Here is an 11,209-nt window from a genome sequence, read left to right as displayed (position 1 = left end):
TTAAATAGATTCTTGGGCTGGGGGCTTGTATCCATCAGCTCATTCAACTTTAGCACCTGTCTCCTCCCCAACAGCTTTTCCATGACAACCTTCAGTATGAAGTTCCATGAGTTTTCCCAATTGAAACCTGGGCTTCTTCAGCATTTTGACTTTTCTAATTAAGACATTCATGGAGCATATAAATAGATTGGCAAGGCTTTTCTATGTCTTTTCCAATGCTATCTAGAACCAATTTATTAACTACTTATTTCTTTTTTAATTAATTAATTAATTAATTAATTAATTAATTTATAGAGAGAGGGGAAGGGAGGGACAAAGAGAGAGAGGGAAACACCGATGTGAGAGAGAAACATCCATCGGTTGCCTCTCCTATATGCCCCAATGCTGGGGACGAATCCGCAATCTAGGCATGTGCCCTAAGAATCGAACCCAAAGCCTTTTGCTTTGCAGAGATGACACCCAACCAATGGAGTCACACTGGTCAGGGCTTGACTACTTCTTTCAAGTCATCTGTCTGCACCTCTCGGGTCATGATTTCCATCATCTTCTTCCGGATTTGGCGGACCTGTTGATGCTGAGCATGAGAGGTCTTCCAAATCTGATTGTTGTGTTTTCCAGTTAAGCCAACACAGAATAGATGAAGCAAATAACCACAAGTAGTCTTGACATCAACATGAGCATCAATCGTTGTCTGCCAGTTTTTGACCATAGAGCACATTTTGTCATGAGTAAGTACCATGCTATGGAAATTAGGCAGTTTTTACCCTGTAATTAGCTTGAATTTTCTAAATGCAACTTCATCATTCTACAGATCAGCTAGGCTCACTTCAAAAACAGGACCCTTGAGACCATTAGATGTGATTTGGGCTCTTTGAGTTCTCATGACTAGTGTTTTTCCAATATTTCTTATATTGAACATAGCTGGTGCTGTCACATCACACCACTCTTTCTTAGAAAATGGATCCACCACTTTCTTCTTGGCTCCCTTTTCACCACCTTTCCTAAGGCACTTATTCTTGCCACTGCCATGGTTCTGTTCAGAGAGACAAAAGGCAAAATAACAGCTTTATTAAGATATAATTCTGGCCCTGGCCAGTATGGCTCAGTTGGTTGGAGCATTGTCTCATAATCTGAGAGGTCATGGGTTCAATTCCTGGTCAGGACATATGCCTGAATTGCAACAGATCAATGTTTCTCTCCCTCTCTCTGCCCATGCTCTTCCTCTCTCTAAAAATAATAGGAAAGAAATGTCCTCAGGTGAGGATAAAAAAACAACAACAACAAAAACCCAAGGTATAATTCTGAACACACAATACAATATGCAGATAATGTATTATAGGACAGTACACCTGAAACCTATATAATTTTATTAAGCAATGTTGCCCCAATAAATTTAATAAATAAAAATTTTAAAAGATACAATTCACCCAGTTAAAGTATACAATTCAATGTTTTTTAGTATATTTATAAAGCTATGTGACCATTACCACAAACAATTTTGAACATTTCACTACCCCAAAAGAAACCTGTATCTATTAGCAGTCACTCCCCATTTCCCCCATGCCCCCTCATCTCTCGGTAACCAAAATAAAATATCACCTTATCTAAGAAGCTTCTTCCTTGTACCCCATCCAAAACTGCCCCTCCTCTCCTCTCCTTCTTTGCTTCATTTTTTCTTTAGTATATATCATTATCTAACATGCTATGTATGTTACACATTTATTATGTTCATTGTCTACTTTCCTACCCACATTCATATAAGCTTCCTGTAGGTGGAACTTTATTTATAATATCACTCATAGCACCTAGGACAGGACCAGGTACATCCTGGTGCTCAATAAACAAATATTACATGAATAAACGAATGAATGGACTCAATAATAAAGGTACAGAGATCAAGGATTTCAAAAATGGCATCCATTCTCTAGGGGCAGGCAATGAAGACACATCTTGGGGTCAAGCTCTTGGGTGCCTGGATTTCTCTCTCTCTTGTCCCGCTTGGTCTTTTCTTTCCCACCCTAGACACACGTTCCACTCATCTCTAGCCACTGTGCACGCCTCAACACCAACTCCCTAACCTGTAGGCTTGTCCCTCCTTTTCTTCTTCTGCCGTGCCCTGACCAGCCCCTGCCTCTTCCCCACTCTTAGTTCTCACACTCAACCCTGGAGCACATCAAATGGATGGTCTTTGGCAGGCTATTAGAAGAATAATCAGTCTCACCACCTAACCAGTTTCACCACCTGAGTCCTCCAAGAATGATGGTGTTCACTTACTTTGCATATAGCTTAGGCCAGATTCCGAGTTGAGTGATTTAGACCAGCACTGCCAGACAGAACTTTATGCAAGGATAGAAATGTTCTATTTCTGTTCTCTTCAATGTGGTAGTCATTAGCCGATATGAGGTTATTAAGCATTTGAAATGTGGCTGTGACTGAGGAAATGGATTTTAAATTTTATTTTATTTTAATTAATTTAAATTTAAATAGCCACGTGTGGCTAGTAGCTTCCAGTTGGGGGTACAGGATTAGATACATTATTTTATTTAATCTTTACAGTTATCTTGGGGAGGAGGTATGATTAGCTCCACTTTACTGATGAAGAAGAGTGGCTAATCAGTATGAGAATCCAGGTTTGTTGGTTTCTTAGAAGTTTCCAAGGAGCTGTTTTGGGGCTTAAGGGGAGGAGTTATGTATGTGAGCAAGCATGAAATGACAGCCATTCATTTTTTTTTCATTCATCAAGACTGAAACTCATCTGCTAAAGGCTGGGATATATCCACAAATCTTTTATTGACTATCTCCTGGGACACATTTTTATTCCCATTTGACAGATGAGGAAATTGAGACTCAGCTAGATTCAGCAACTACCTGATCTCCCTGCTTCTTCCCTTGTCTCTTCCCTACTCCCCTCCCCAAGCCCCATTCCAGTTTTCCTACAGGAGCTACGGTGAGCCTTTGAAACATTTGTCTGATTATGTTTCCCTCTACTGGAAATTTGGCGAGGACTTCCCATTTTACTTCCAGAGAAAACTAAAGTGTGTACAGAGGCCTATGGGGCCCTGTCTGTGCCTCCCTCCACTCCTACTGAGACTTCACCTGCTGCTGCTCTCCCTCCATCCCTCCAGTCCACTAGCCCTCTTGGCTCATCAGACCGGGCCTACCTTACAGCCTTTTTAATGGCTGCTCCCTGGTAGCCACACTACCAATTTCTTCACCTCTGCAGGTCTTAGTTCAAATGCTGCCCTTCCAAATGAGGCCTACCCTAACCTCCTACTTAATATGGCAACCTCCACGCCCCCCCAATCTAAACCACCTCTTCATGAGCTTCTCCCCATAGCACTCACTACCTTCTAACATAAATACAATTTGCTGACATACTATGTCTGTCTCCCCAGCTAGAATATAAGTTCCTTGAAGGCAAGGATCTTTGAATTATCCTACTGCTTCACACATAGTAGGCTTATCAATAAAAATACGTTGAATAAAGGAATAGACCTGTTCCTTTGTTGCAGGAGGGCTCGGATTCTCACTTGAGCCCTTTTCATGCTCTCAAAGCTATTTTCTCTGAAGTATTCTCTCCAGTCCCTTCCTCAAGTTCTCTCCCTTAAGGTGACCCAGGAGTTCCCTGTTCCTGAAATGTTTAGCTCAGGCAGGGATATGGGTTCCTTTATACATACTCAGCTCTGATGCCAAAGAATTTTACTAAAACTCAGAGATTCTCCTCCCTTCACGGCAGGAGCCCTGGATCTGTTGTCAGTCTGTGGCCTGGCAGGTCTCCTTTCCCCCTCCCTCCCCTTCACGCCATTTTTCTCTCTCTGCAGAGGAGGGGCTGGGCCAAGGAGCTTGGTCATTTCCTCCTTCCAGTGGAATACCCTGGGAACCTCTCCACCCCACCCCACTTGTGGGAAGCAGTGACATAAAGGCAAGGAGGTGGGCTGTTCCCCCACCCCTGACTCCCCAACCCATGAGGAAGGTGACCAAGATATGTCTTCTTGGTGGGATGTAGGGGCAGGGGCTCTTCTTTGAAACTGGTAATTGGGGTTGTTCATGACTCCATTAGGAAGGCTGGGCGTTAGCTACCAGGAAGGGCTTCCCAAAAGTTAGGGCATGAAGTAAAGGTATGAGGCTTCTTCCCCATGTAAGGGCTAAGAGGATTAAATTCACTCACCTTCCTGAACGTCTTGTCTTGTACATGTTCTTGAACGGCTAAGTTACATGTAAAAATGACTGCTGGCTCAGAGTCCCACAGCTCCTCCCTCTCCAGCTTGTCTTCTTTACTCCTCGTCCCCTTTTCCACCTCCTTCAGTTCAAGGCCACTTGCTGGGGCCCAAACAGGGGCCAGCTCCATAATATGTATACCAGAGAACATTAAGCCATGTCAAGAGGGAAGAGCTGACCTCTGATGGGTGGACCAACCACCTTCTGGCTAGTGAGGTAAGAGGAAAGGCTAGGGCTTCAGGCCAGTCCCAACTCTGCTGGATCACAGCTGTGTGGTCTAGAGAAGTTGGTCAACCTTTCTGAGCCTCAGCTTTCTCATCTGTAAAATGGGGCTAACGATATCTGCCCTACAGCATTGTACAATTTGGAGATGGCTCATGGGAAGTTCCTGGCACAGGGTAGGCACTTAATAGTTTCCATTACTATGACTATAATTACTTAAGCTCCAGGATTCCCTTTCTGTCACCCCAGTGGATGAGTGAAGGCCTTTTCCCCTATTGTTCTCCATCTGGAACTTTCATCTGGACCAGAGCAATGGTTTCCTTACTGGCTTCCTTGCCTCCAGTCTCACTCTGTTCTAACCTCTACACCCTGTCATAATTCATTCCTAAAACTCAATCCAAACCCATCACTCCCTGCTGAAAATTCCTCCAAAATTCCCCACAACATACCAGGACACAGCAAGCACAGTGATTAAGAGTTTGGGCTCTGGAGTCAGACATGGGTTTGATGCTCAGCTCTGTCACTTTCTAGCTGTGTCTTTCAGGCAAGTTCCTTAATATCCCTGAGCCTCAGTTTATTCACTGAAAAATAGGATAATAGTGACTTCTTTGTGTGGTTATTACAATGAAGAAACAAGGCAATAGCTCTATCTATCAGTATGGCCACATAAAAACATCCTAACTCCTTAGCATGGCAAGCAAGGCTGTCTATAGGAGTTGGACTTCCCGATTTTTAGAGCAAGATTGTGATAATAAAGCACCTGGCTTTCTCATCCAGCCTTGTTTCCTGATATCCTCCACATGAACCCCATTTTTCGGTCGGCACAGTGCGTCAATTCTCTATGCTGAGACTTCTTTTGGTACGTTTGCACATACTGTTCTCACTGCCTAGAATGCTCTTTCTTCCTTTGCTCACCTGGTAAACTCCTACTCATCAGTTAAGAACTTATTCAAGTCTCTGTCCTCAGCAAAACTTTCCCAGACCCCAGAGCGGGCTGATCACATCCTGGTGTTTCACCATCCCAGACTTTACCTCTGCTTAGCTCGGGTTAAAAGCCATAGGCCTAGGCCCTGGCTGGTGTGGCTCAGTAGATTGAGTGCCAGCCTGTGAACCAAGGGGTCACCGGTTTGATTCCCAGTTGAGGCACATGCCTGGGTTGCAGGCCAGGTCCCCAGTTGGGGGTGTGCGAGAGGCAGCTACACGTTGATGTTTCTCTCCCTCTCTTTCTCTCTCCCTTCCCCTCTCTCTAAAAATAGGTAAATAAAATCTTAAAAAAAAAAAAAAAAGCCATAGGCCCAGGCTGCTTGGGTTGGAATTCTAATTCTGCCACTCCCTACCTAGCTAGGTAACCTCAGGCAAGAAACTGCATATGTCTGTGCCTCAGTTTCCTGATGTGGAAAGTGAGGTGAAAATAATAGTACCTGATAAGGGTGTGAGGAGTGAATGAGTTACTCTGCAAAATATTTGCTCCCACACTTGGCACAGAATAAGTGCCCAGTAAGAGTAAGCTGCCATATGTATTATTCCAGCTTCTCTTCCTCCCACACTGAGCAGGGTTCATTTTACATGATTGTCTCCTCCACAGGCTGTGAGCTTGGAGGGTAGGGGCTGAAGCTGATACACAAAGCTGGTGCAGAGTGGACATTTGGCACCTCTGCCTGGATGGATAGTCATGAAGGTTCTCCTTTATCCAGCGCTCTCTTATTTTTCCCTTGGGATAATCCTATGAGCTGGTACTAATATTCTTCCCATTTTACAGATGAGGACATTGAGACCCAGACGTGAATGCCTTAGGGCCCCAGTAAGCAAGCAAGCAAGCAGCAGAGCTAATTTCTACTCTTGGACCCAGCTGACTCCAATCAATCCCCACTGAGCCTCAATTTCCTCATCTGTAAAATAGGCCCATAACTCATCTTCCCTTCTCTCAGGTTTACTGTGCAAATATATGTAAATGTAAGAAGAAGGGGGTTTGGGCCCCCCTTGTGAACTAGGTAATGCTTTGTCTAAGAACAAGAACTAATCTGGGGGTGAAACTGAGGAGTAGCTGAGACTCAAACAGCCCCAAAGTTCCGATCAATTCACCCCTCTCCCTAGGGTTTGTCTGGAGCCTGGGGCCAATTCAGCAACCTCCCTGCTTTCCTGGGCCCACTGCCAGCCCCTCCGCCCCTTCCCCCCACCCATTGACACTGGAAGACAATGGTGGGTAGGCCTGGCCTTTGTGAGAGGGGTCAGGCCAGTTAATCTTGGGCTGGGTTAAGGAGGAGCATGTAGGGGGACAAGGGGAAAGGAGCATGTGGGGGACAGACAACAGAGGGCTTGTGAGGGTCGGGAGGACGTTGGAGGCCAGAGGCCCAAGGAGTAAAAGCTTGAACATGCTTTGGGGAGCATTTCCTCTGAATGTAGATTTGAGATCCTATTAAACTTGCCAAAAATTTGTGTTAGCTAATGGATTCTTAATTCTGTCTAAAATGAGAGAGGGAAAATTATGCCATTCATCTTGTATTGGTTTGAAATTACATCTGACACCTAATCGATCATACTGTGGAACATTAACTCTTTGGAAGAGACCCAACTTTTCCTCTCTCCCTCGCTTTCCAGAGCTCTCCACAGCGCCCCCCCCCCCCGCCCCCTCGCAACCCTGATTCCTTCTTTTGTATTTCATTAACTAAGCAAAGCTCTGGATGTCTCTGGGGGTGTTGGGTGGGAGTTAGGGAAAGGGTTCATTTGAATTGGAGGAGATAACCAGGACCCCCAATCTTTTGCCCTAGACTGGAGCGCCTGCTTCCAACCTTCAAGTGACCTCCTCCCTCTTCCTGCTTTTTCCTATGCATTCTGTGATCCAGAAATGCAGAATTGAAGACATTGGGGTGTGGGGTGACCTCAGAGCCACCTTGGGGGCACCAGGGAGAGGCGGGGAGCCGGGCAAAGCCGAACTAGCACCTGGGGTTGGGGCAGGGGCCTTGGCAGGGGGCTCACCTGCGACTTGCCTGGCAGATGGGTGAGGAGACAGAGGGTAGATGACAATAGATTTGCCTCTGGGGAGCCTGATGAGTTCTGACTGAGAAAACCCCAACCCCAGATCTGCTTTTCCAGGAGGAGGACTTTCTGACAACAGAGAGAATCCACTGGAGGCAGACAGACCTGGGCTGGGAGCCTGGCTTCCACTCCTAACAAGCTGTGTGACCTTGGGCAAGTTATATAACATCTCTGAGTCTCAGTTTCCTTCCCTGTCAGAGCAGGATAGATAACCTGGCACAGGCTGAGGTGAGAACTGGATAAGATAATCCAGGTAAAACTGAGAGAGAGCCTACAGCCTGGCACACATTAGGTGCCCAATAAAGGTGACAGTCACTCCCCTCTCCACTTCTGCTGCTTCTCTCTCCCCTTGCTCCCGGCTTCACCTTCTCTCCCACCTCCAATTCCCTGGCTCCTCCCCCAGGGCAGACCTAGGGCTAAGAAGCCACTAAGTCAAATCAGACCATGAGGGCTGGTCAATGTCTCCTCCTAAAAGGACACCTGAAGGAGGCCTGGGCCTCCTGAGTTTCTGCAGGGTCCCCCTTATTTCCTGGAGCTTCTGTATCTCCTTCAAACTTGTGGGGGCTGTCTCCTACATGGAGAGCTCTCTCAGCAAATCCCACTCTGCCTGCAAAGTGGGGTCTCTTGAGGAAGGGGTGTTCTAGGAAGTGAGGTCAGGAGGAGGGGCACTCCAGCTGGGAGAGAGCCACTTTCTTTCACTCATGCAGCCCATATTTTCTAGGGAAAGGTGGATTTAGTGGGAGCAGGGGCTTGGTCCCTCAAGAGTAAGGGAGAGCAAAGGGAACCAGGTGGGTGTGAGAGGGGAGGAGGCAGGGACCCCTCCCTCCCAGGAGGCACAATGGCTTCTTTCTTAAGTTGGCTTTGGGTACAATGTGAAGAGAAGGAGGTTCCAGGACCCTCCAGTTTCATGTGAAGGGGTCATTGTGGAAAGAATGTGGCATACAGCTGGCCTCTGGCACAGGACGGCCTGGAGGGGGTGGGGTGGGCTGTGAGGTGCCTCTTTCATGGAAATCTGGGCAGTCTGTGGACCCTTTAAATGCAGACTTCACTCTCCATAAGCACCCACAAATACCTGAGTGAATGAATGTGCAGGTGAAGGGCCAAGGCTGGTTGAAGTGACCGGTGAAGGTCACACAAGGAATCATTAGCTCCTATCAGGTATCTGTTCCAAGTGCAGGAAATAACCTTGTGCCCCCACTTGTATCCTTGGACCTTGTGGAGGAGCCCCACTGTGCTAAGAATAATGGGGAAATCTCATCCAGTACCCGCATTTTACAGAGGAGGAACCCAGAACTCAGAAAGGGGGTATATTGGCAGGGACACAGGGTGAGGCAGAGCAGCCAAGGACATAGGCCTGCAACTCTCTGTCCAGTCTCTTCTCAATCTGCATCATAAACCTGAAGGGATATTACCCAGTCCCAGCAGAGCTCATGCTATTTCTGGGGAGGGGCTGGAGTTTTGGGAGGGAATGAGAAGAGCTGCTGAGGGAGGCTTTCCCTGAAGAGAGAAGAGCAGAGGGGGCTCTCCTGCCCCAACACACAAACACACAGTGGCAGGAATTTTATTTCCAAATGTCCCTTCTCTGGGGAGCTCACTGTTTCCCAGGAGATGCCTGGTGGAGGTGCCCCTTTCTGCCAGCCTGCTTGGCAGCCACTAGGCGGCTGTGGCTCCCTCTTCTGCCTAGAGACACCACAGCAAGGTCCCATATGGTTCGTATTAATAGGAAGTAGAGTCCAGGCTTATAGGTTCTGATGATGGAGCAGACTAGCCTGGGGTCGGTGGGCACTCAGGCCAGTGGGTAGACTGAGGAAGCCGCTCACAGGGGCCACATTAATCAAGGGCATGGCATGCCTAGACACATGTACTGACCTGTCTTTAGTCACCAGAGTAAAAAATTTCTCCTTGACATTTCCCCCCCAAACTGGCAATGTTTTTATTGTGTTTTTACCTTGAATATAAAAGTAATGCATAATTGTTATAAAAACAGATAATTCCAACAAAACGAAATGAACAAAAGCTCTAGACTCAAAGTTTATAATCTGTTTCTTCCCCTAGGAAAGCAATTAGCCTCTGGATGAAGAGTCCAGGACAAGAGCCTGCTGTGTTCAGGAAAAAGGGGGAAAGCATCATAACACTGTGGAATGTTCTAGAATCTGGAAGGTCCTCTGGCAGCAAATAACCTTGTATGGAAGAGGCTGACATGTGTGTCTGTCTGTTTCCCCCCCAGAGGATCGGTGGCTTCAGAGAGCAGTTCTTCCCACCCACTCTGTTGTTCCTGCAATTCCCACCTGCTGGGTGCACCATGCTGCCCCATTGTGGTCACCCAGGAAATACGAGTTAGAAGAATAAATTAATGAACTCACAGATGAGGAAACAGACCTAGAGACAGACACTTAGTTGCATGAGTGGCACAGATCATGTTCACAAACATGATTGCCACAAGTCTGAAAAAGTTGGCTTTACATTTTCTACCAGGTCCCTCTTGACCAGGACTGAGAGGAGCTAAAGGTTGGAGTTAGCCTCAAGGGCCAAGCCTATATAAGAAATTTCCCAGGTTTGGCCCTTGAACAGAACAGGACTGAGGCACTAGAGGGAGACTGTCAAAACTTGCAGAAAGAGGGGCCCCAAAGAGAGAGAGAGAATGATAGGAGGGGTGGAGAACCTTATGTGAACTGAGAAATTAAACCCATGCCATGCCAATGAAGTGGAGGGCAGTTTTGCTCCTAAAACCTGGCCAGGAAGTAGCTCTGGCTGGAAAGTTCCATGCCATCTTCTAGTTAAGGATTTAAACATATGGAGAAGACTTACCTTCTTCAAGGAGAGGAGGGATCTATCGAACACAGCAGTCAGAGATGGAAGCCTGCCTCTCCCCTCCCTTTCTCCTTGCCAGATATCTTAGGTAGGGCCGTGCCATCAACATATTATCCCATGTAGTCACTGACAACTGTCAGAGAGGTCTTAACCCCATTTTACAGATGAATAAACCAAGGCTAAGAATGGTAAAGTGACTTGCCCAGCTCAGAAACCAAGTGGTAGAACTAGGAAGACACTCTCAGGCCTGGCCCCCAGATGCTCAGTACTTGGTTTCCTGGGGGTGGGGGAGCACGATTTTGTGGCCAGACCACCCCCTGATAGATTTGGGGACAGGTTCTCTAACTGCCAGAGGCCTCTGGCCCTCCTTTAAGCTCAAGTCCTTGCTGTGTCCTGTTTTTTTTCTCCGCAGATCCTGTACCCACTTCCCCTGAGAACTGTACTTAAGGCGACCTGGGAGGCATGTGACGAGACATGTGCCATCAGGCATTGGCCACCCACCCCCACCCCCTCCTCCCGCGATCAGTACTCCTTGAAGATGTCAACTTTCCCATTTGGCCAAGGCTTATTCTTGCGATGTTCTCAGTCCATCACTGTTTCCTCCGCACCCCAAACCCTCCATGTCCTCCTGGGGAAAGCCCAAAACCTTTGCAGAAACTCGCAGCATTCATGGCCTAAGGCTGGCACCTTGATCGCGAACACCAAGCCCCAGACAGCTTCGATCCTTCTTGGCGCCCTCCCTGTCCATCGGGGTTGGGGGTTGGGGGGTGGGGCCAAAGGCCGGGCTGGCCCTCCCTCCCCGCCCTGACGCCAGCAGCAGAGCCCCGAGGGGCTGGCAGCCCGAGGAGCGGCTGTGGGAGAGAGCCCGGAAACGGGCCCGCAGATGACTCCTCTGCCCCCCTTCCTTGGCCGGGGCCCCCAT

The 11,209-nt window shown here is 47.5% G+C and overlaps 1 pseudogene; it reads right to left on the bottom strand.

Moving 5' to 3' along the window:
• LOC149998379 (small ribosomal subunit protein eS1-like) lies at window positions 1-11,209 on the bottom strand (annotated as a pseudogene).

The sequence above is a fragment of the Furipterus horrens genome, unplaced genomic scaffold (assembly GCF_987537825.1).
Source record: "Furipterus horrens unplaced genomic scaffold, mFurHor1.1.pri manual_scaffold_11, whole genome shotgun sequence".
Taxonomy (NCBI): domain Eukaryota; kingdom Metazoa; phylum Chordata; class Mammalia; order Chiroptera; family Furipteridae; genus Furipterus; species Furipterus horrens.
The sequence above is the reverse complement of the archived record's forward strand: the minus strand, read 5'-3'. Positions and strand labels throughout refer to the sequence as shown.